Source organism: Triturus cristatus, chromosome 6 (assembly GCF_964204655.1).
Source record: "Triturus cristatus chromosome 6, aTriCri1.1, whole genome shotgun sequence".
In the NCBI taxonomy this organism is placed as follows: domain Eukaryota; kingdom Metazoa; phylum Chordata; class Amphibia; order Caudata; family Salamandridae; genus Triturus; species Triturus cristatus.
This window is the reverse complement of record NC_140589.1, coordinates 1,692,932,595-1,692,956,272: the sequence shown is the minus strand read 5'-3', so window position 1 is coordinate 1,692,956,272 and position 23,678 is coordinate 1,692,932,595.

Here is a 23,678-nt window from a genome sequence, read left to right as displayed (position 1 = left end):
TTTCCCCTTTGCCATGCTGCACAGCATCGGCTATGCTGCATACTATTGGTAAAAAAACATAGGCGCGGCATAATCCAATCCCATGTGGAATATCTGTGCTGTCTTGGGTGGCAGTTCAGAGTGCTGGTTAAGTGTTGTGTTGAAGATTTGTGGTGGGGGTTATGAGCAATGCCAATAGCTCTAACTTTAACAATGTCGAGACCATTGCATTGTAAATGCTTGTTTTAACACCACCTACTCCAGAATCCAACTAGTTGCTCTAAACAAGGGAAAGTGTGGGAATCATACACTGGTCATTAGTGATATGCATACTTCCACCATCACTTGTCCCCAATGTAACAACTCCTTGGCCAGCAACAATTTTTCAGCCCCTACCCTCGCCACAAGCTCTCCTGAGGAGGATATCATAGAGAGATCCACATCGAACACCTCAGGTTAGGAAACAATTACCTTACACTGGAAGGTTCAGCATCCTCCACCCTTGCACACGACAATAACCTTCCACTAGTAAAAACCGGCGCTCTTAAGGCCATCCTGCTCAATGAAAGATCGGTTATCAAACATAAGTTGGGGCTTGAATGCCTGCTGCAGCTAACTGATCCTGACTTAATTTTCCTCACGCAAACTTGGGCTACTCCCACCTCCGAACCGGACTAGGTGGCAGCGCTGCCACCCAGCTATTTACTCGCCGTTATGCCTAGAATGCAACAAATGGGCGGACGGATTGCAATCTTATACAGAGCTGTTTGTAAGCTTACATTTGACTCAGTACCCCTACCTGGAGCCGAAGCTATGTCATTTAATATTAAAATTAATAATAAGGTTTTCTTCCCTGGTCTGCTTCTTTACAGACAATCTGGGCCTAAGGCACCTTTTATACAGGGCCTACTCTCCTTTATGGAGTCCTTCTGGACACCTCCTCATTCACAATAATAGGTGATTTTAATTTTCAGTTAGAGCTCCTCACAGACTCCTCATCCATGACACTACTTGATAATTTGGAGGGCTTTGGCCTGTCACAGATAGTAGAAGGTCCCACACATAAGGCGCTCCATACTCTGGATGGAACTTTTACCAACCACACCGCAATTGAGATTGATAGAATCCTGTCACTAACTTGGACTGACCACAGGGCAATATTTTTCAATCTTCCTGCTGGGCATACTCCAACTCCTTCAGCAGTGCGCCCACCCCCAACTGTTGCACGGTCTTGGTGGAATATTACTCCGATGCCCTAACCAATCTGCAGGCCAATAACGTACAGACGCTAGCATCTGATTCCAATTTGGATGCAGATAGCTATGACACCTGGATTAGATCTGCTAAAGACAAACTGGCTCCTATAAGAGCGGTCAACCAACGAAGACACAAAACTACCGCTCCTTGGTACTCCGTAGAGCTAAAAACCCTTAACATCCAAATGCAGACGCTCAGAACATGCATGGAGGGTAGATTATAGAGTAGAGGGTAAAAACAACTATAGCCAGGTACTAATAGAATATAAAGCTGCTATTATCAGGGCCAAAAAGGAAAGGAATTCTACTCCAACAAAATATAGATGGCAAAGAACAGAACTCTGCTAGAGAGCTTTTTAAGACTGTCCCTACGCTATCAAAGGGACATTTGTTTACCCCTGATCAAACCTTATGTGAACAAACTGCCTCTTTCTTCCAATCTAAAGTTCAAATAATTTACAGAGAATTGGAAGGGGCAGGCTCCGTCCCCCAAATTCCACCGTTGCATGCAATGGAGGAGGGGCTAGCAACTACTAATCACCTGGCCAGTTTTTCACCAATTACGGTGGACTCTGTGAACGATCTTCTACTGACCATCAAGTCATGCTCACCAGATAATCTGTCCCCACCGGACATCATTCATGGTGTCTCAAACCAAATCAGCTCGATACTCGCCCCCTCTTAAACATTATCATATGGTCTGGGGACTTTCCGTTACCTTGGAAGAAGGTGTGTTAGACTTGGCATCTTTTGGGGTGTTTCCCCTGTCTTTTTGCTCTCTGACCTCCTGGTTATGAATCTGTTTTTGCTGGTTTAGTGTCTTTGCACACTTTTCTCACTGCTGTTCAGTGTTAAAGTGCAAGTGCTCCTGTTGTAAATTATGTTATGGATTGATGTTTCCATGATTGGCATATTTGATTTACTGGTGAGGCCCTAGTAAAGTGCACTGAGAGTGCCACGGCTGGTAAATCAAATGCTACTAGTGGGTTTGCAGCACTGGTTCTGCCACCCACGAGGTAGCCCTGAAAAGGTAACTCAGACCTGCCACCACAGGGTCTGTGCACAGTTTGGAACTGCCATGTCGACCTGGCAAGTGCACCCACTTGCCAGGCCGCAACCTTGCCTTTACCTACATGTCAGTCACTCCTAAGGTAGGCCCAAGGTACCCCTGTGGGCAGGGTGCTGTGTAGGCCTGGGCTAAAATTCCATTCCGCTCGCGGAAATAGCGATAATTTGACATTTTTGCGTTCCGCGGAGAGCGCGAAAATGTAAAAATTTCCGCAATCCGCATTTTACCGGGAATTTTTTGCTTGTTCGCGCTGTAAAATAATTAATTCTCGCGTGCGATCGCCTTACCTGAATCCCCGCATTCGACGACAAGTTTTCCCGATCCGGTTGCGTTCTCCACGAGATGTTGGATTGTTGGTAGCCATTTGCGCTGTCTCGCGACAGTTCGCGCCCGCAGTAACATCATTTGTCGCGCGATCACGTCTTTCTTCTCGCGATCATGCACCGCGAGACAAGTGAAAACAAGATGGCCGCGCCCGCGAGCAACCGCATGGGTAAGTTGGCGAGCCGCAACCACGCAGAAAATACCGCGAACGGGCGGGAAAATAACTTCCGCATCTTCACGATATTTCCGCGTTTTTGCAGAGATTTTTAACATTTTCGCGATAATTTGCAAAAGTGAATTTCGCAAATTCCGCCCGCCCCTAGTGCTGTGTGTGTAGGACATGTACTGCTGTGTGAGACATGTCCTGGTGGGGAATTACAATGTATTTCGTTTTTCACCATTGCAAGGCTGCCTGTTCCCATAGAACAGAAAAGGGAGTTTGTTGATAACATCTTATAAACATAACTGGCCCAGGAAACAAGTTAGGAAAACAAAGTTTAGTATGCCTGAACTCAGAATGTTAAAATGCATCTTTTAGTGAGGGTGATTTTTACATTCTGGCTTTCAAAATGCTGCTTTTAGAAAGTAGGTATTTTCTTGCTTAACCATCCAGTGTGCCTCTGCTAGGTTTGTGTATTGCATGTATGGGTTTTGGATGACAGGGGCTGGAGAGGGGCAGTGGTTCCAGAAGTCTGATGGGTCAGGGCTGGGCTGAATAGACCTGGGCTGAATTTAGACTAGTGGGTGGAGATTTCCTTGCACCTGAATGGGCCTGGTCAGCCTTGCACAATGCTGTCTCCACCCCCTGCCAGGAAGCTGCACCAATGAGGACAGAACTGGTTTTGGCTGGGTACAGACACTCTGCTTTCAGAGAACAAAGGATTTGGTGGTATAAATATTGGGGCCCAGACTCCAGAACTTTAGAACTCTTTTGGATCAAGAAGACTGCCAAGAAGAAGAGCTGGAGAAGCCGTGAGGAGGAACTACCACTTTGCTGAGTGCTTTGCTGGGTTGGCCTGCACTGGCTGCTTCTGTCTTGGGCAGTGAAAGGACTGGACTGAACTTTCTGCAGTCTATTTTTATGAGTTTCTCCAATGGCTTGAGGTAGACCTTGCCCCGTGTTCAAGACGCCTCAGGAACAGCAAAGACTTCAAGTTCTTCTGCCCTCAGCACTGGGGACTCTGTGTTTTGTGTTGCAACAGAAGAAAAAGCAACCCAACGCTGTCTACGATGCCGCTGCCGACTCGGTGTCCTGAAGGCACAGCTGAGGGCACCACCGCAACCCTGCAACGTGACCCTTGTTTCACCGACGATGCCTGCTGATGCTGCCACCGAGCCGCTGCTCGCACCGCGACCTGTGGGCACCGCACTTCGCATCGCCTCACTTCAAGACGCTGCCTTGGTATCCCCGACATTGCCGCTCCACTACGAAATCAACGCTGCTGCTTGCAGTGTGGTTCGAGGGCACCGCTCGTACAGTTACACGATGCACCACCCTCATCCCGCACCGCAGATTTGGCCTACCGATGCCGGCGCCATCGACTCCAGTTCATCAGCCGTTGACAGCACTTCAGCAACTACGACGCCGCTGCATGCACCGTGACCTGCCACCACCACGACAAGCACCGCATCACTTTGCACCGCGACCCTGGTCTCATTGACGATGCTATCTGACACCACCACTGAGCCGCTGCTTGCACCGCGCCCTGAGAGCATCGCACACCACACCCCTGCACTTCGCACTGCAGCACCCGATGCCTGCGGACACCAGCGCTCTGGACTTCAACCACGAGGAGTTTGATCTGCAACAAGTGTGACTTCAAGGGCCCGACAACTCCTGCACCAACCTCCAGAACCGACGCCTGCTATGCTGTAATTTCGGAAGCTCAACGAGAGGTCGCCGACACCCTGTATTTCTAAAGGTACTGTTTTGTGGGTCTTCCTGACACAGTAGCTGGCCTGCGACGCCGCTGTCAGCCAGAACTGTTTGGATTTGTTCGTTCACAAAGCCGTGATAGCCCCAAGGTTATTTTGATAACTGAAGATTTCTAAGTACTGTATTGTGGATTTTAATTGTCTTTGGTCTTGTCGTAAGTATAATAAATATTGGATGTTTTTCTGAAACTGGTGTGGTGTCCTTTGGTAGTGCTGACACTGTATTACTGTTGGTTATGTGTAAATGCTTTACACACTGCCTCTAAGATAAGCCTGGCTGCTCGTGCCAAATTAGCAAGGGGGTGAGCAGGGGTTATTTTAGGAGCGTAACTCCCTTATCCTGACTAGAAAGAAGGGTCCCTACTTGGACAAGGTGCAAACCATTGCCAACTAGAGACCCTCATTTCTAACATTGTGCATTAGACCTATTCTAAAGAAACCCTCCTTGGACCCTTATGACGTTACTAGTTGCCATCCTATCCCCTGCCTGCCTCTGGCGGCTAAGGTTCTGGGGAAAGCCATGAACAAAGTACTGAACGATTACTTGGACTACAACAATCTACTTGATAGTACTCAACATAGCTTTCACTCTGGTCATTCTAATGAGTCTGCATTAGTCATGGCTATGGAGGAACTCTGCTGGCAAACTGATAGAGGTGGCAGGGAAGTCCTGATCCTACTTGACCTATCTGCCGCATTCGACACAGTGAATCACTCAGTTCTTACGCAATGGCTGAAGGCAATTGGGATTCGGGACACCGCTCTTGCCCTCCTCACCTCCTTCTTGACAGGGAGAGAACACAAAGTCTGCTGAAATAACCTTAAGTCAGACAAATGTTACCTTCCTTGCGGAGTCCCACAGAGGTTGGCGCTTTTGCTCACATTATTTAACATATATGTGACTCCGCTGGCCATATTAGTCAAGGACATGGCTTCTCTGCTTGTATCGTAGGCCGACGATACACAAATCATAATTTCCATACCCTCCATGGAAGACGCGCCGTCGGCTAGGTTTCACAGCTGTCTTGATCACATTATACAATGGATGCACCTTAACGATCTAAAACTAAACACTCAGAAAAAGGAGGTTATGGAGTTTGGCACTGGCCCTCCCATTTGGAACTCTGCCTGGTGGCCAGCAGTGACAGGAGTCTGTCCGTTGCCATTGACCACAATTTGAAACCTGTGCCTTGTGTGTGACACTCAGCTCAGTTTTACGGGACAGCTAAACCAGGTAACCTTGACCTGCTACTTCACTCAAAAGATATTGCGAAAGATTTTACTGTTTCTCCCGATGGAGTTAAGGAAAAAGGTTGTGGTAGCACTCGTGCTGTCTCGGATCAATTACTACAACGCCCTCTACCTAGGAGTTGATAAACAGCAATTAATCAAATTGCAATCCCTGCAGAACGCCGCTGCCTGAACCCTATTGAACATCCCTAAATATAATCATATATCTAAGGTTATTAGAAAACTTCACTGGCTTCCAGTCAAGGAGCAGATTGAATTCAAGGCTCTATGTCTGGTTCATAAAACCGTGCATGGAGGTGGACCTACGGAATATCTCAAACTATACCAATGGTACAACCCCGGATGCTCTCTAAGATCAACAAAGCAAGCACTGGTTAATGTCCCAAAAATCAAGAAGGCAAAATGGGGAGGCAGATGCCTCTCTCATCTAGCTCAAAAGCTATGGAACAAGTTGCCTCTGAACATTAGATCCCAACCTGTTCGTACACAATTCCGGGCCATATTCAAAACCTGGCTGTGAGAAAGTGGGTTTCTGTTGCAGTAATCCCCCCCCCCTTTTTTTTGTTGCCAGACTACTAGGAGTAAACACTTCCACCACCTACTGGTGAATGGAATCCCAGCAACTGCCCTGAGAGACACCTGTGCCAGTCACACTGTGGTGCATGCCAGGTTAGGTCTCTCAAACCAGTATATCCCAGGGAAAATCAGAAGAATAAGGACTGTCCCAGGGGGAGTCACTGTTAGGCCTGTGGCTGTAGTGCCCCTAGAAGTAGCTGGGTGCCTTAGATGGAGAAAGGTGGTAGTTAGTAGGGACCTCCCCCTTGATTGTCTCCTTGGGAATGACCGCCCAGGGGTTGGTCTGAGCCAAAGAGAGGTACTGGCCCAGTGCCAGACCTCCACAAGAAACCTGGGGGGGCTGAACCTACAGTTAGTGCAGCCAAGCCCCACAAGAAAAAGAGGAAGCAGTGTGGGAAAGGTGGGCAACTGTTAGCCACAGTTCCAGTGGGCCAGGGAGATTCTATCCCAGTAAGGGAGAACCCCAAAATTGGCACTGGTAAAGTACCCCCTAGCCAACGAAAAGACCTGACTACTCAGGCAACTGTCCCGTCTGAGTTGGTGGCTCCTCAGCTGGCAGAACAAAGGGTGGGAGAAGGGTGTTCACTACCAAGTGTGGTGACCCCCCTCCATAAAACAGCAGACAGGCCCCCCAACCCAAGGAAGCCTGTGAGTTAGCTACTTCACCTATCAGGAAAGAGCTATTGGTCATGGTGGGGTTGCTCAAGTTGTGGGTAACCTCTGTGGGTAAGCTGGGCCTTGCCCCAGCTAAGTTAGAATTTGCAGAGGTATGCACCTCTGAACCCAAACTAAAAAGATGGGGTGAGGACACTAAAGGGGTAGGAGAGGAGCATTGGGGATTAGGCCCTGAAACTGTTGAGGAAGGCCAGCTCCCAAAAGGGACTGACCTGGACAAAAGGATTTAAGGCAGGGCAGGCCCTGCACCTTTCAAACCACTTCCCCTACTCTTCCTCGCCTGAAGGACTAGGAAGACTCACCCAGCTTTGGCTGAGTCTCCTGGCCTTTGGGCTGGGGGGGCTTGTGTGAGAAAGTAGGTTTCTGTTGCAGTAAACCCCCCCTTTTTTGTTGTTGCCAGACTACTGATGCTCTTTGACTTGATGTGCTCTGGGGCCCTGCCAATCAGGACCCCAGGGCCTGTGTTCTTTCCCAAAAACAAAACCCAATTGGCAACTCTGGTCACAGGTAGGTCCCTGGTACCTTAAGAGAAGCCTCCTAAGGGCTGCAGCACCAATTGTGCCACCCTTAGGGGCCCTGTACCTTTTCACAAACACACTGCCTTGCAGGCTGCGTGTCTTGGTGCAGATCAAAAGTGAAGAGTCAACATGGCACACATCCCTGTGTGCCATGCCTACCAACTACTGCCCTGGCCTAGGTCAGTCACCTCTAGTTTGGTGCACTATGCCAGTGGTGAGGGCACAGAGGCATGAGCCCTGTGCCCCTACAGTGTCTGAGTCCATTCTCAGACATTGTAAGTGCAGGGTACCATTAAAGAGTATATGGTGCTGGGAGTTTGTCATTACGAACTCCACAGTACCATGATGGATACACTGAAGTCTGGGAAGTTTGGTATCAAACTTCTCAGCACATTGTACCCACACTGATGCCAGTGTGGGTTTCAATGTAAAACGCATGACAGAGGGCATTTTAGAAATGCCCCCTGAACTTGACCCACAACCAGTGTCCCGACTGAGTGGCTGCTTAGGCTGCCACCCACCAGACATGTTGCTGGACCCCTGGGTCGAGAGCCATCCGCTCTCGAGGGCCTGCAACAATGCACATCCTGGGACGAGGTGCTAGGTCCCCTCCCCCAGGATGGGCAGGGGAATCTTCAAAGGTCTGCTGCCTTTTTGAGCTTCTCCAGACCACTTGCTGTACTCAGCAACTGGTCCCCAATGGTTCTACCCCCCACTTTGGGCGGGAGAACCAGCGGGAAAAACAAGCGAGGAAGAGAGGTGTGTCCACCTCTGCCATCTCCACCCCTAAGGTGGGGGAGGCGAGGTGAAGCACAACCTCGAGTCCCGGTCATCCTGAGGATGGGGGGACCCAACCAACCAGGGACAGGCTCCTGCCCCCCTCCCACTGGAGAGTGGCAGAATAGGGGTGTACCCACCCCACGGAAGGGACCCATTGGTCCCTGCCCTTTACCTACCTGTAATGCCCCTAAACCTAGTATTTAGGGGCACCCTGAACCTTCCTTCCTCAGATCCAGCAACCACGAGAAAAGAAGAAGAAGAAGGACGAGAAGCCGTGCAGAGATAACAAGAGGATGACGCCCACTGACTTGGCCCCAGCCATACAGACCTGTCTCCCCACGAACCTGCTCCTGCAAAATCCCGGCGTGTCCAGCGGCCAGCAACCTCAAAAACCCCGGAGGACCTGCCTGCATTCACTTTCCAAGCTGCTTCTCCCGTGAACACCGGACGTGTTTGAACTGCAGTTTCTGGTGCCAGACAGAAACCGTGAATCCAGCCCACTCTGCACCCGCCGAGCCCGGCCCGAGCTTGAGTGGAAAAACACCACAAGGAGGTCCCCCCGGCGATCCTGACCCGAGATCCGGCGACCCCTGACCTGTCTCAAGCCTCCTGACGACGCCTGCAGCCTCAATCCAGAGGACCCCCCCTACCGCGACCAGAGAGGGTAAGAAAATCCGACGTCCCAAGGCACCCCTGGACCAGACACCCCACGGCCTTGTGTGCCCAACCCAGCGGTGCCTAACCAACCCTCAACATCCCAACTTACACCTCGAAGTGGTGATCACTCCTGGAAGGTCCTCGTCCCGAGCCTGCAGTGTTTCTTTGTCCCGGAGAATCTCCATTGAAATCAACAGGGCACCCGACCTCAAAACAGCACCCTGCACCCGGCCGCCCTAGTGCCGCTGAGGGTGCCTTTTTTGTGCTAACCCGGTCCCCAACTGGCCCTGAGCTTAACCCTAGGAGCCATAACCCCGTGGCCTGCTTGCCAGCAGCACCCAACCGGAGCTCCCCTATCCTCCATAGGATAACATTGGGCCTCAACACTCTGCACCCGGCCGCCCTAGTGCCACTGGGGGTGCAACAACAGTGCATCACTGACCCGGGGAGACCCCTAAGTCTAACCCCAGAACCCCAACTCAAAAGACCGATTACCTACCTGGAAACCGATAGCCTCTTTTTCCTCATAGACACTTTTTCTCCCAAAGGTTTTAAGGGCCGACTTTTGAAAATTACAAATATTCCTAAAAAATCAGCCGAATAACCAAAACACATGTTTTCAACTGTTTTCAGGAAATGTCCCAGTGCTGAATCTAGGTATCCAGCACTGAGTAAGAAAAAGTATCGTTAACCTAACTTACCAGCTAAGTGAATGTCCTCCCATAGGACAACATTGTTGATTATATGCGAAAAAGTGTCAACTTTTGAAATGCAATAATATTCTTTAAAAATCGTACCTCTAACTAAAACGCATTTACTCACCTGTTTTCAGGAAATGTCCAAGGGCTGGATCTAGGATCCAACCCTGTGTTAGCAAATGTAATCTGAAAAGTAATTAACTGCATTTACTTAAAAAGCCCATTCGTTTGAATGTACTATACCTGCAATGTGTTGCAAACTGCTTACTTAAAACTGTAACCAAAACCAGTACAAGTTATACTGCAATTTTTAACTGTGTTCATACAAGTAATTTACTGCTGGAAAGTATTTATCTGCTTACCTGTCCCAGGCTTGCTTGGTTCTAGAAATAAAACAACAGTATATTTTTTATACAAAAATAATTGGCCTAGAGTTCAGTTCTTGGGTGTGTGAATTCATTTGCTGACTGAGTGTGTACATCAAATGCTTAACACTGTCCTCTGATACTGCCTTACTGCTCGACCAAGCTACCACTTTAGAGAGTAACGTTCTATCTAACTTTAACCTCTGCCAAACCTCTGGTGACTCTTGGACTCTAGACACACTGTACCTCACTTTGGTGCAGTATATATAGAGCTAGTTTCTTACACTGGCTCTTTCCCACTCAGTAACAACCTGCACTTTCTTGGGCTCTCCCATATCTCTGCTATTCCAGCACCAAGACGCCTCAGCAATCGAGCGCTTTATAAACCTCTTACTTAGTTAGTCTACCACCTTTCTGCATAACCTCAGTCTCCTTGATCAGGTTCTTATTTTAGTCTGCTTTCGCCTTCCACGCCAATAACTTCCCTGCTCCCTCCCCATATTCAAAATGAGCCAGCTTGCTGGCATCCCATCGCTTCTTAGTCCACGTAATCAGATTAAATCCCCCCTAGATTTTCCCCCCAGATAATGACGTAAACTAAGAGACTTCATTTAGGTCCCTGGAGGGTATGTTTTTGTCACTTTCCGGGGATATCAGGATGGGCTTCGCAGTCTCAGAAGCAAACCAGGATGAAATAAGGTGGTTTTGCGAGGCCCAGGATAATAAAAGAGATCTCCTATATATAAGAATGCAGACTTTGGAGATCACTGTGGGGGAGCTGAAGGAAGAGTTGAGCAATAGAAAAGTGAAAATTGAGGCACTAAGGCGTGAGGAGGGAGAAATTCAAGTGAAGCTGGAACAGTTGGAGAATAATTCAAGGAAACACAATCTAAGGATTTTAAATGTCCCAGAGGGGAAGGAGGGAGAAGTCATAAAGGTTTTCGCGGTTTCTCTGATAAAGGAAGTAGTTCAGATTGAGGAAAGTGAGGAGGAGATAATACAGGATATCCAAAGGGTGCACAGAGATCCTTTCAGAAGGAATCCTAATAAGGTTAAGCCTCATAAGATCCATCTGAACTTCCAAACCTATGCTTTAAAGGAAAATATTCTCCCAAAGGCTTTAAAAATGAAGACGCTAAGGGCAAACGACTTCTCGTTCGAAATTAGATCAGACCTGTTGCAAGCTACCTTGGATAGACAATGGGGGTTGGCTAGGTGTTTAGAAGAGTTAAAAAAGCTATGGGCGTTCAGCACAGCTTAGGTTTCCTGCATCCCTAAGAGTTATGCATAATAATAAAATGCATAACTTAAGGAGACATAGAAAGGCGGGGGATTGTTGGAGATTATAAAAAATGGGGGAACATAGTTACAAGGCGGCAAAGGATATATGGAAAGAGAATAGGTGGTAGGCCCTAGGGTGTACATTGGGGTAGTGGTGGTTGGGTGTATGAAGGTATGTTTGTTGAGCGGTGGCGGGCGTCCTGTGGTGCTAAACAAACGGACTAACATCAAGTCCAGAGGAAAGCAGTGGCGGGTTCTCCAGGGAGGGGGGAATTGTAAGGGGTCAGGGGGGAGCACTGGGTGGGGAGCATAAGGGAAAAAAGCATTAAAAAACCTCAAACACCTCAGAGACTCAGAATTTAGCTAGAAGAACTGTAAGTGCACAGGTTAAGAACAGAGAGATAGAAGTAGGGAGATGTCTACCCAGATATTAACATGAAAGGGAGAAGGGAAAGTATCTTGCAATATCTAAGGTATTCCCCAGCACATATTATAATCTTGCAAGAGACTCATCTGGTGAAGAGTGAGTGCATCAAGCTTTTTAAAAAAACAAACTTTGGTTCAGCAGGTGGTTTGTACTGATCAGAGCGCAAATATAAGAGGAGTTGTGATACTAGTTAAGAAAGAGGTGATGGTACATATTATAAATATTGCAGTGGATAAGAGCAGCAGGTGGATCATAGCCAAAACTAAATCATACGAGAAATGAATAACACTGGTAGGGTATTATGGTCCGAATTGGGATGATACAGAGCCATTAAAAGCAGAATTTACTAATATGCTGGACTTCCCAGACCCGGTGATTATGGCAGGTGATTTTAATGTAATATTGCACATGAAATTGGACAAGTCAAATAAAAGCAGGGCAATAGTTACCCCTATGTCATGCACATATTTAAAGACTATGATAAAACAAAGCACCCTTTGTGATTTATGGAGGTAGAAGTCGGGCTGTCTGCAAGGTGCCTCCTTTCATAACAAAAAAATTGGACATAGGTCCAGAATTAATTATATTTTGGCAAGTTTGAATCTGAGAGAATATATTCGGGACATCACCCATAAGACGGCCCATCCCTCAGATCACTGCGCAGTTATATTAACAAACAACTTAGTAGATTCGTAGAAAGGAAATGGACGTTTGATCGTACCATACTTATGGATAATGAAGCAATGGACCTCTGAAATAGAGAGGTAGGCGAGTTTGATAAGTATAATATAGGGTCTGCCTCCACAGTAATGGTGAGGAACACACTTAAAGCTTATATAAGGCGTAAAATCACAAGTATGGTCTGCTACAGAAACAGGAGTTATAAAGTCCGTTAGAAGAGGAAACAAAATCTCTAGAGTTAGGTATAACAAAAAGCAAGGAGGAGGATCGTAGGCTCTATGCAGAGAAAAAGCTGCGCTTGTTGAAAGATCAACTACAAACTGGCCTTCTGCCGCTTGTGTCTAATTTTCACAACTGGGTTGGGCGAGCAAGCAGCTGAACTTCAAGAGAAGCCTACACGAAGGGAGTGAAAGTAAACCTGATGTCTTTAATATCACATCTACCTGTGAATAGCTCCTGAAGAGATTCTTTCTTTTTAGCTAGGGCTCCAACTTCAGACTTAGTACCAAAAGGCACAGTATGACTAGAGCACATGGTGCTTTGAAGTTGAGATTTCATTTGATTACTAGTGGTACCTAGAGGGAGTAACAATACTGGCACTCGTGGCTTTTGTAAATTCGTTGAGAGGTGAGATCTGCCAGTTTATGTTTCTGTCCTGGAAGGGCCAATGGGACAGAACTGAAATAAAAGTATACCCTTAGAACAGAACTGGGTCTTATTGATTGCACAATATAGGAGTGGAAAGCCAGGAAACTTTAGATGTGTCACTGAAAGGTCTCTCAATTACCTTGTCCAATCTGCATTCCACTTCCATATACTCTGTGTTCCAATGTTTAGTATACAGATACAGACCAGATTGTAACAGATCACACACTGACCAATTCATGAGCAAAGAGATTGCACAAGAATGCATTTTACACATTTATTCTGGCATAGTAGTGTTGTAGGTCCTAGGCACAACCAGTCACAAAGGGTGACTGACACATATTTGCTGGGAAAAATAAAGAGTGCTGTTTCATTTATAATTTCATGAAAATTACAAATCACAAAAGAACTGAAAACATTGGTAATGAGTACATACTGCCAGGATATTGTACCCTATTCTATCACAGTATCTTTGGTGATTGTCTGGTTGATTCGTCGTTTTTTTCTGTCTAGAGTCTTGCAGTGGAGGACAACATGACAGACTGGATCCTAGCCTGATCAGTTGCTAGTGGATGAAAGTTTCACCAGTGCGTTTTGTGGTTTTAATGTGCTGCTCTCATTAGAAAAGTCCACCCAGACCTGGGTCTTGTCCTTCCTGCACCACTGGATCCAAATTGCACCTCACTGATATGGCTCATGAGACCGAAACTGAGCTTGGATTTCTTAAGCTTATGCTCCCGTGCAGAGAATGTGCCCTAGCAGCTTGGGCTGAACTGTTCCTGCTGGAGAAAAACCTAGTCTGATTTGCATGTAGTTGCACCCGCCACGAGTGGTCCAGTGACAAACAAATGATGGCATGGAATGTAGCCCAAACACTTGCCTTTGACGGAGCATTACAGTCATCACCTTTTGGTAATTTAATTGCACTTTCAATGTTACTTTTTCCATGTACTGATTTCCTATGCATGACTCAACTGGAAACTAAGGTGGCCACTTGAAAGTGTGGTGGTGGCTCACCAGCCTCAAGGCTAGCCACGGATCTGGTGGGGGACCACCTGCCATATTTAGAGATCCCCACCTACCTAGTAGGATCTTTGTGACAAAAGTGGATATGCCACTATGGAGTGTGCACTTTTTCGCACGCTAATGTGAAGTAGGCCACCGTGGTTTTATTGCCCTGCTTCCTATTTGTTTTCCTTATCCAGAGAGAAAAACCAATGCAAGATTTTGTTTCTGAAAAAGAAAATCTCAACGGCCCTGACACAGATGGAGTTTTCTCCCTGTGCATATAGGCCACTGATTGTTTTACTTTTAGAGCTAGCTATGCAAACATAACATGCCATCATCAACTGATTGCAGGCGATGTCACTCCTAAAATTGTAAATCAAATATTGGGTGATATCAGATCTGACATACACACAGGGTGAGCCCTACTTAAGGCGAGCTAGGTAGCAGCCCGACCTGGAGAAAGGGAGTAGCACGCACGCGCGCTATTCTGCGGAATTTGTCATTCTTAGCGCTGCTGTAATTTCTAAAATTTTGCTTTTCGCATTTTGCATTTTTAAATTGTATTTACTCTGTTTTTAGGACGTTCTTTGTGTGTCCTCTCACTTGCACCCTAAACTGGGCCCCCCACCGCGCTTTTCGCGGAGTTATGCCATTTTATTCTTAGGCTTCGTGTTTGGCGCCGGGCGCCATCTTGGGGGTGGTGTGGAGCGAGTCTGCCACTTGTGGGAGCGCTCTAGCGCTCTTTTGCAACACAGGTGAGCCCTACTTAAAGCTCGCCTCCTGCGCGCAGCGGTGACGCGCAGCGGGAGCGCCGGACTCTCGCCGGAGTCAAGCCAGAGTCCTGCCCGTCTGCGCCCGTCAGCGTCCCGGAAGCGGTCGGAGCGGCGGGTGGGACTCTAGCATCAGGTATGTGTCCCCCTGGGACCCCCGTTTTGCGTTATTCATCTGGCGAACTTCGCTCATTCTTCCCTCATGGTCAAGGCTGTCGTACTGTATTTCCTGGTCGTCACCATGGGAAATCCCGCTGCCCGGGCTGTGGCTGGCGCCCGACCCGCTCGCTCTTTTTACGGCCGAGCACCAACAGCTCTAGTATGGGCTTCAGGTGCATGCTGCTGAACACCAGGTCAGCTTGCAAACATGCGCAGGACATTTATGAGCTTCTCGATGTAGATAAACCACTATGCCTCATGCTTACTGAGACATGGTGGGGCGACTCTTCTAACCCTGACGTCGTCCTGGCAATCCCACCTGATTACAACATCTTCAGAAAGGATAGAGCCAACGGAAGGGGAGGTGGAGTAGCGCTAGTGGTCCGGAAAGGAACTCCCTGTGAGATCCTGCCTGCCATTGACATCCGTGGCTCGGAAACCCTAGCCTTCTCTATCACTCTGTCGCCCCACCAATCCTTTAAGGGACTGCTTGTATACAGACCGCCTGGTTCTCCCGGCACCTTCTTTGAAGATCTGGATATGGGGCTGGTGGCGCTGGCCCTGAAAGCCGAACATTTTATTGTGGCTGGCGATTTCAACTTCCGGATGGATGATTCATCCGACCCGGCGGCCGCCAAACTTTCGGAGGCGCTGACCCCGCTGGGGCTCATCTCATACTTTCAGGAGCCTACGCATGTGAAGGGGCATACCCTTGACCAGGTCTTTTCATCTGTCCCTCTCGAGGATATTGAGATCACTCCTGTCTTATGGTCTGACCACTTCCTCGCTAAATTTGTGATCAAGGGCATAGTTAAATCTGTGCCGATCCCGGTACATCAACAGGGTCGTGTTCACAGGGCTTTCCATCGTGTTACCCCAGAGATGCTGGCCCAGGCAGCTGAGGTTCATCCTTGCCTTCTCTCAGGTGATCTAGACAAGGACCCGCAGACCATACAAGACTGGCTACTGGATAGGCTTAACGATCTTGCCCCAGAAGTAACATCCCGCCCGACATCGAAAAGGGTCTCTGCGCCTTGGTTTACCGCTGCACTGTCGGCTACGCGGCAGCAGTGCAAGGTAGCCGAAAGAGCCTGGCGGGCACAATATGACCCTGTTGCCAAGGTGGCATACAAAAGGGTGGTTAAGGCTTATCACCGGGATATCCGTGTGGAAAAAAAAGCTTATCTAGCCAGGAGAATTGATGCGGCTTCCAACTCTGGCAAGGAGATTTTCTCCATTGTGAGAGAATTCACCTCACCCTGGTCTAACACCTCGGACCAAAAACCATCAGGCACCTGGGCCATGGACCTTGCTGACTTCTTCACGAGCAAGATCCAACGCATTCAGGAGTCATTCCAGGTACCAGTGTCTGCGGGCCAGACTGAACCTGACACCACCACACTGCCACAGGCCGGGCCAGGGGCGACGTTGAGTGTATTTCCTTCTATCTCTGCTCCGGACTCCCTGGCTCTCATGGGCAATTTAAAATCAGGTTCTCCTCTCGACCCATGCCCTGCTAAATTGTTGGCGAAAGTTGCGGAGGTGATCAACCCGCTGGCTAATCCGCTCTTAAATCTTTCGCTGAGGCTTGGTGTGGTTCCGCAGGCCTGGAAGCAGGCGATGGTGATTCCATTGCTTAAAAAATCTGGTCTAGATCCGAAGGCCCCGGTTAATTATAGGCCCATCTCTCTGTTGCCGGCCCTCACGAAGATTCTGGAAAAGCACGTCCAAGGCGTGCTCTCCAACTTTCTTGAATCTAACGAGATCCTGCACGCCTCCCAATCGGGCTTTCGTCCCCATCTCAGTACTGAGACTGCGCTCCTGGAGGTCTCGGAAACCATTAAAGAGGTTCTGGACTCTGGGGGCAAAGTCATGCTGGTGATGCTAGATCTGTCGGCGGCGTTCGACACCGTTCCCCATGATGGTCTTCTCGTTAGACTTTTCGAGATTGGCCTACGGGGGACGGTGTTCGACTGGTTCTCCTCTTTCCTAGCCGGCCGCCGGCAGTCGATCTGGGCCCCGCCGGATTCCGCCGTGATGCCACCTCTGGGAGTCGGGGTCCCTCAGGGCTCTATTTTGAGCCCGACCCTCTTTAACATCATTATGACCCCATTGGCGGCGTTGGTGGAGTCGCATGGTGCCCAGATCGTATCCTATGCGGACGACACCCAGCTCCTCTTCTCTTGTAAGAGAGGAGGTGACTTTGATGGGGAGAGTATTCGGGATTGCCTTGGGGCTGTCTTTCACTGGTTCCATCTAAACAGCCTTAAGTGCAATTCGGACAAGTCCGAAGTACTGTTCTTTGGGTGCGATACAGAGCCAGATTGGCAGACCTGGTGGCCACGGGATATGTTCCCTCCGTCCTGCTCCTCTCAGGTTGCTAAGAATCTGGGGGTGAAGATGGATAACAGGCTTACCTTGAAATCCCAGATCCTGGGGGTGTCGGGCATTTGCTTTGGCATCCTCAGGATGCTGCGGAGGTTTCTTCCTCTGTTATCCGTGGATCACAGGGCGCTGACTGTCCAGGCTCTGATTGGGTCCAGGTTGGATTACTCTAATGTTCTCTACCTGGGCCTCCCAGAGTATCTGTTGCAGCGGCTTCAAGTGGTACAGAATGCCGCTGCAAGGGCAATCTTTGGCCTTAGCAGGCGCTCCAGGGCCTCGGGCCTGTTAGCAGCTTTACACTGGCTTCCTATCCGCAAGAGGATTGCCTTTAAGGCGCTGACCTTGGCCTACAAAGCTCTCCATAAGGTGGGAGCCAAGTACCTCCAAAAGAGACTGGTTTTTTACCATCCAACCAGGTCTCTGAGGTCGGAAGCCCTGCATCTTGCTGTTGTCCCTCGGGTAAAGAAAGCGCGCCTTGGAGGCCGCTCTTTTGGACTGCTGGCTTCTCAGCTGTGGAACTCTTTACCACTGGCTTTGCGGGAAGTCACCAGCCTTTTAGCTTTTAGGAAAGGCCTTAAAACCTGGCTGTTCACTCAGTAGCCAGCCCTCCGTGAATCTCTGGCCCATTCTTCGGTTAGTTTTATCTGGTGTTATGTTTGTCATGTTGCAGGATTGTCTCTTTCTCCATTAAAGCGCCGGGACACTCTTTTTGAGTAGCCGTGCGCTATAGAAATAAATGAATAACATAACATAACATAACACACACATACACCACTGCCGTTTTCATTTCTCCTTGCTGCCACTACGGTAAAATGCAGATGTTGTCCTCTATACAGCTTCTGCCAGGACTTCTAGTTACTGACACTGACACTGAATCCTATGTATGCAGTTCATATCTATGGGGATGCCTATTATTGCAGGATGCAACTCTAAAACTCTTTCTTCTCAGCTCAATTATATGAAGGCACACTGCTGTTGGAAGTGGTTTTACAGGCTTACATCTGAGTTTAGTGTATGTAAGGGCACATGTAACTTGTAAACTCAACTCCCTATTTAATCATTGTGAGTACACGTTTTTGCTGACTGTGACTGTGGTCCTATTTGTTGTCACCAGTGGAGGATGTCATTTGTGATGACATGTGAGTTTAAGAGATTGGCAATGGGGATGTGAGCTATAGCTGTCTGTTCATTTTGTGTAAGGACATATAGTTACTGACAGTGGTTGCAGCCTTACATCTGCAGTTAATATCTGTAAGAACATAATAACTATTACTTTGGTGTAACTGGAGAAGACTTTCTCCTGAGCACAATCTGTGTGTTGGTATCTACCACCTGACAGTGGTACTGCAGCCTTACAACTGAGTTTAATCTTTGTGAGGACATGTATTGCTTGTTGACATAAGGCCTTTTGTATGAACGTATGAAAAATAATTCAGAAATAATAAATCACATTCTCCGAGTCTCCAGCTCATATATATGAAAGTACTGTATCTGCAAATTGCGGTGCCTAGTGTTTGGATTCATATGCTAGTAAGTTTTCAAACAGAACTGGACATAATGCTGCATTTGGGCTCTCTTGTTGCAAATTGCAAATGTTGCATTAGCTTCAACTGATGACATCACAGCCAAGGTATTGTGCCTCAGGAGCATGTTGCTGGACAGCAGACTTGTGAGAGAAGGTGCTGAGGAACAGTGTGAGCAAATCCAATAGTTTTCAGATGTAGGAAGTAAAGCCTTGTTTGAGGAAGATGAAGCAATCAATGAGGAGTTACTTGGGAAATAATCACTATGAGTTTCTAAGGCCACCAAAATTGCCAAGGTATTCAGTGGGTTGAGGAGATCACAAAGCACTGGTATGAGCTCAGGTCACATGTAAATGAGAACTGGAGGAGGGCCACCTACTTAACCTCCAGCCCCTATGGAGGAGATTATTAGAACTATCTTCGTGCCTGAGTCACTGACAGGAGTCAGTACACAATGTCCTATAAACACGTCAGTACAATTCTTGCAATCCTCCCAAAACCAGTATCTTAGTGAGAGTTACAGCAGGGTGATGTGTAATGTATAGCCAAGACAATCCCGTTCAACTCCTCTCACCCTCCGCCACACAGTGTGACTTTGGTCCTGCTATACATAACACTGTGGAAATGCATTCTGGGACTTGGCTGGTCTTAGCAATACAGACGGATCAAATACACAGCCACCAATATGACAGATGTGTACATATGTCAATATAAGAAATCAATGTATGACACAAATCCGGTTTTAAATCTAAGCATTGGCTTTTCCTACAGAAGGTACTGTAAGCAGGAGGAATAAGGTGGTGATATGGAGTTCCAAAACGAGGGACAGATACTGGTGACCGTACCATTCCACTGTGTCCCTACAAAAAGAGCAACAGTATAAATATGTCAATTACCATATGCAGGATCACAGACACCAGTAATGTCATATTAAAGATGAAGGGCTGCCCACAGTCTTAGGGACACAGGGTTGGCAAGTGGTGTTGAGGGTCATGAAGGAATATCAACTCCAAGGAATTGCCGTATCAATACCAGAAATATGCAAAAGAAACAATTGATGGACGGAATGCTGGACAATGCAAACATTCACCCCCAGTCACAAGGATCTGGGTTAAATCCATCATTCTTTTCCTTACCACACCACCACAGTTTGGACCCAGCCATATGCAAATCAGTCTTGAACCTGTTCATTGTGGGAACAGTCCAGCCCAAACTGCCAAGCCAAGTCCTCCCTGGACCGGAAACAATCATCCTGGGACCAGTTTCAGGGCATCACCATTCATCAGCCAGACTAGCTTGAATCCAGTGGTGTAGTGAGCACGGGACCCACGTCTGGGCATACCCTTCCCACTTAGGGCGACATGCCACTGGAGTCAAGCTATCCTGGCTGATGAGGGGTGAAACCCCAAAACCGGTCATCGGATGCTATTTTCCAGCCCAGGGAGAACCTGGCTTGGCAGTTCGGGCTGGACTCTTCCCATGAGGCACAGGGTCAAGACTGATTTGCATATGGCTGGGTTCAAACTGGAATGGCATGGTGAGCGTAAAAACGATGGATTTAGGCCCAGATCTCTGTACCTGGGTGAATGTATGACATTGTTCTGCCTTCTGTTCATCAACTGTTCTTTTTGCATTCAATACCAGAAATGTCAAGTGGAATGCACACCAGGAACATAATTAGAGTGGGAAAATTGGGATGTAGAGGATCAGGAGCAAAGTGGGGTGGAGTGGGCAGAAAGAGCGAGATGGGGGATGTTAGACCTGACATCCTTGGCGTGGGTTTTTCCCCTATCGTTTGCCTCTGCTACCTGGATTTTTGATGCTGTGCTGAATTTCGTTTTTGCTGGTTTAGATGCTTTGGACACTCTGCCACTGCTAATCAGTGCCAGAGTGTAAGTGCTCCCTGTGTAAAATATCATATTGATTGGATATACCTGATTGGCATATTTGTATCACCATGAAGTCCCTAGTAAAGTGTACTGTGTGTGCCAGGGCTGGTGATGACAGATGCTACTAGTGGGCCTGCAGCGCTGATTGCGCCCCCCACATGAGTAGCCCTAAAATGGTGTCTCAGGCCTGCCACCGCAGGCCTGCCTGCAGTCCCTGGACTGCCATGTCCTCCTGGCCAGTGTCCACACTGGCCGGGCCTAACCCTTCCCTTTTTGTACACGTCAGTCATCCCTATGGAAGGCCCAAGGTACCCCCCTGGGCAGGGTGCAGTGTATGTAAAAGGTAGAGCATGTACTAGTGCAGGTATCATGCTCTGGTAGTGAACAGCGGCCATTTTGTGTGTTCACTGCTGCAAGGTTATCTTGCTCCATAGGCTAACATGGGGGAGGCTGGTGCCAATGGCCATCAGCCTATCTTCTCATAGGAACAAGATAAGACATGAGTGTTTGATATCCCTGAGCTCAGCATTTAATAACACATCTTTTAGGAGAGGTTGTTTTTAAATCCTGAGTTGGAGAACAGTACTTTTTAGAGAGTAGCTGTTCTCTTGTCTGACCCTTCTGTGTGCCTGGGCATGCTTGTGGATTGACTGTCTGGTTTGAGAGTGACAGGGGCTGGGGAGCCCCCAGGAGGTTGGATGAGTCAGCCCTTTGCTGAATGACTGCATTTGCAAGTAGAGTGGAGGGAGGAGATAGCACCTGGGAGTGAATAGGGCTGTGCCTGCCTGCCACACTGCTGGCTCCACCTCCTGCTGGGTGGCTGACGACCCTGCCCCTCACTCTGAAAGGAAAGAAGAAGCCAGGAAAACAAAGTGCTCCAGCAACACCCAGAACTGGATCAGACCAGGCTCAGGACCCACTTGCACAAAGACTTCAAAGACTTTTAGGGGTATAAGTACAGGACCCCTGACAACAGATTTTCAGATTCTACAATCAAGAGGAACCTCTGCTGAAAGACGGACCGCTGAAGGACTGAAGGAAGATTGCCTTGCTGTGTGCTCTAAGGGCTGACCTGTTCTGCTGTGCAACTGACGCTGAGGAGGAGAAGGGGTCTTGCTGTGTGCTGTGACCCTACCTACTTGACCTAAACAAGACTTTGCTGTGTGCTGTGTCTTCAACTCTGAATCTCCAAGGGCCTGAGAAGAGCTGGCCTCCTGTTTTGCAACCCAGGGACAGAAAGGTTGCCAAGACTTCAAGACTCTGCTGTGTCCCCCCCCCTGGGCTGCTGTGTACTGCAGAGATCGTGGACTGTTTGTCAAGTGCCTGAAACATCTGCCCCGTGAAGTGCGCTGGCTGCTCTCTGCTTTGCTTGAGAGCGCCGCGCTGATCTTTGCCTGAAACCGGCTGCCGCGTTGAGAAGACCGACGTGCTCATCGGCACGTGTATTGCTGTGGCCAAAAGATTATGGGCTTCCCCAGTGCTAACAGAGCTGCTGTGAGGCTTGGCGGCGTCTCGATCGACCCGCTGACACTGGGCGCCTTAAAATACCCTGCCCGCAATTCACCGCCGCGGCCCGGGGCCCGAAATTGATCAGTAACTGCTTTTCCCCGCTCCGCAAAGCCGCGGAGAAAGAAGCAAGGAGGCCGCGACCTGATTGGTTGCTGGTGGAGGCTTGGCCGGAGGAGCCGCGCTGCGAGTAGCTGACTTCGGTGACATCTGACATCGTCACTGGGGGCTCGTCGAGGGAGCCGCGACCTGATTGGTCCATCGCTCGAGAGCTGCAGAAACCCTGCACCAAGCAGCCTGAGAGGAGCGCTTTGGTTATACGCGCAGGGGCACCGCTGGAGAAACGGGTTTGTTTAAATACTGACAGCCTACAAACTTATTCTTTTTGAATCATAATTAACCCGAGAGACTAGAGACTATCCTTTTTATTTTCCTAACAACCAGAGAAAGCTGAAGAGAACTGGAAACTAATGTGCAATACTATGGTAGTTGATTTTTATTGCTGAAACTAGATAAAGATATATTTTTAATATACTCACCTGTGTGGTCTGCATTTGTGTGTGGTGTACTGGGGGGTCATTGTGGTGGTTACTTGCAAATACTTAACACATTGCCTTGGGGATAAGCCTGTCTGCTCGAGCCAAGCTACCTAGAGGGTGAGCAGGGGTTATCTACAGTGTGTGTCCCTGTACCCTGACTAGAAGCAAGGGTCCCTATTTGGTCTAAGGTACTTACCTCTGCCAACTAGAGACCCCCAGATCTAACAGGGGAGTAAGAGTGCAATCCATAATTGTTTACACCCATGACGTATGTACTGTTCACCATATAGTACTATCCAGGGCTTACAGATGTTTTTTTCCTAATACCAGTGTGAATGACAAGGTGGTGGGGACTTCATCCTCAGAGTCAAATTTTCAGTCTACAGGGAGGCGTTGCTTCCTTGCAAGGTATCTTAACATGCCATGATCTGAGGCGCACACTGCAACACCCCCACCCCATTTCGTGGAGCCAGTATAATCTGTCTTTGAAAAGGCTATGATGCACTCCAACACAGTCCATGTCTTTTGCATGCAATGCTCTCCTCTCACTTGGTGATTATGGATGCAATTATTGAATCCAAACCATAGCTTAATTGCATTTACACTATCACCTAGAAGAGGTATTTTAGTCTTGAAGGCCCTTCTTGCACTGTGGATATAACTGTGGTAAATGGGAAACTGCATGGTAAATAAAAAATAACAGTGTATGTTTGTCAAGTATATCCTAGGAAATTTGAAGAGATATAGGGAAAAGATATCATGAGGTGGATGGAATCATAAGG